Source organism: Bombus vosnesenskii, unplaced genomic scaffold (genome assembly GCF_011952255.1).
Source record: "Bombus vosnesenskii isolate JDL3184/JDL3185 unplaced genomic scaffold, Bvos_JDL3184-5_v1.1 scf7180000016097, whole genome shotgun sequence".
Classification (NCBI taxonomy): Eukaryota; Metazoa; Arthropoda; class Insecta; order Hymenoptera; family Apidae; genus Bombus; species Bombus vosnesenskii.
In genome coordinates this window covers 17,501-20,000 of record NW_022884276.1, presented here as the reverse complement: position 1 = coordinate 20,000, position 2,500 = coordinate 17,501, and the positions used below count along the sequence as shown (strand labels likewise).

General features: G+C 50.1%; 1 non-coding gene across 1 annotated transcript; it reads right to left on the bottom strand.

Moving 5' to 3' along the window:
• Positions 1-920: 920 nt before the first annotated feature.
• Positions 921-1,075, bottom strand: LOC117241546. Its single transcript, XR_004495047.1, has one exon. It is a non-coding gene; the product is annotated as a 5.8S ribosomal RNA (ribosomal RNA).
• Positions 1,076-2,500: the final 1,425 nt, after the last annotated feature.

Here is a 2,500-nt window from a genome sequence, read left to right as displayed (position 1 = left end):
TCCCGGATCTACGGCTGATACTTTCGGGGCTTGTAAAAAAGCACAGAGCGTGTAAAACGCAACGACGACCCATCGATGCGACGGTCCTCGTTGTTGTCAGTCGCTTTCGCGAAGAGACGGAGTGGGCATTCGATCCCTGGGGCTGTACGAGAGTCTTAAGAAAAGACGGTAGATTATGGCAAAGTTTCGCACGCCATCGAGTTTAGGTTTTTGGTTCTCTCTTCTCTCCTCTCTCGACCGAGTTCCCATATTTGCTTTCTCTCTCTCAGTCTCGCCAAATATAATATTCGTTTAAGACGACGTCGGGGGCGCGGACCTTCGTGCGTCGAACACCGGCAAACGTAGCATATATCGCCTGATATGAAAAAAAAATCGGTCACGAGGAGAACACTACGAGTATATACGTTCGATAACCGATACACGAAGCGGTGCATAAGCGGGCGGTCGCCCTCGTAAGGACGACTCACGACGCCGCGAGCACTCACGCAGGTCCGTGACGGTTCTCTCCGCTCTTATTCGTATCCCTTCGTATACCTTCGTCCGACTCTGAAACGTTCTCTTATAATTTTTAAGAAGAACGACGGCGGGTTGTCAAGGCAAGAAGGGACAGAGAGAGACAGAGGTAGAGTTTCGTAGTCTCCCGTGAACACGATAGATTATATATCGAGCATGCGTACGACTTGCACGGTCTCTGCACGACCGCGACGAACGCCGACGAGCGTCCAACAATCGCTCGTACGTCGCGTATGTTCTCTCCGTCCGCTCTTATTCGTATCCTCGTTCTTGTACCTTCGTCCGACTCTGAAACGTTCTCTTATATAAAGAAGAACGACGGCGGGTTGTTAAGGCAAGAAGGGACAGAGAGAGACAGATACGGAGAGTGACGATACGCAACGCAAGCAGTCTTAGGTTTACGTGAGCAACCCTCAGCCAGGCGTGGTCCAGGAATTGTATCCGTGGACCGCAATGTGCGTTCGAAATGTCGATGTTCATGTGTCCTGCAGTTCACACGTTGACGCGCAATTAGCTGCGTTCTTCATCGACCCACGAGCCAAGTGATCCACCGTTCAGGGTAATCTTTTATAAATTTACAACAGTTCAGTACTCAAATGTACTCTTCTCGGTTCTATCGAAGCCGAGTTCCGTCACGTTCGACCAACGGGAATCGAACGCGCAGAAGTCGCCATAGAATTGACGACACAAAACGTTCGAAAAAAAAAGAAACCGACGAACGCGCGAAGATACGCGCGTTCGCCGGCCGGGCGTAAAGTACATTATGATATATAACAACCATCGAGATCGAAGCTCCGTTCGTCAGGAAACGACGGGGATATATACACCCGATTCTGAATCCTCTGTACAGCACACGATCTCGCGAACGAGTAAGCACGGTGGCTAGCCCATGTTATATATGTGTTTGATTCTACTCTCTCGTCCAATTATTCAAGAAACAGCGCGCGTGCATCTCTCCATCGTTCGGGTGATAGTAAAGATTCGATGGGATTCGCGCGGCCGTCCGCCTCGAGCGGTCTTTCGTCCCAATATCCAGAAGCAGAGTTTGAAAAACTCTAGCGACGGCACGGGTGTCCGACTCACGACATCGAGGTTTCGAAGCCGGCGATCCCCTCCGAACGGATGGCGACCACGCGACGACTGAAAGCATGAAAAATCGACGAAAGATAGAACACATCTCCGTTCGGGTGGTGTTTTTTTTAAAAAAAAAAACAAAAATTCGATGGGACTCTCAGCCATCGTCCTCGCGCGGTCTTTCGTCCCAATATCCAGAAGCAGAGTTTGAAAAACTCTAGCGACGGCACGGGTGTCCGACTCACGACAACGAGGATAGACAGCCGGTCCCCTCCGAACGGGTTATGCGACGATAAACTCGATGAAACTTTAGTCTCGTTCAGGTAGTGTGTGTCTTGTAAATCAAAAATTCGATGGGACTCGCATCCATCGTCCTCGCGCGGTCTTTCGTCCCAACATCCAGAAGCAGAGTTTGAAAAACTCTAGCGACGGCACGGGTGTCCGACTCACGACAACGAGGATAGACAGCCGGTCCCCTCTGAACGGTATATTATATATGCGATGATAGACGACAAACTGGATGAAACTTTAAGTCTCGTTCAGGTAGTGTGTAAATAAAAAATTCGATGGGACTCGCATCCGTCGTCCTCGCGCGGTCTTTCGTCCCGATATCCAGAAGCAGAGTTTGAAAAACTCTAGCGACGGCACGGGTGTCCGACTCACGACAACGAGGAAAGACAGCCGGTCCCCTCTGAACGGTAGTATATTATATGAAACTTTAAGTCTCGTTCAGGTAGTGCGTAAATCAAAAATTCGATGGGACTCGCATCCGTCGTCCTCGCGCGGTCTTTCGTCCCGATATCCAGAAGCAGAGTTTGAAAAACTCTAGCGACGGCACGGGTGTCCGACTCACGACAACGAGGAAAGACAGCCGGTCCCCTCTGAACGGTAGTATATTATATGAAACTTTAAG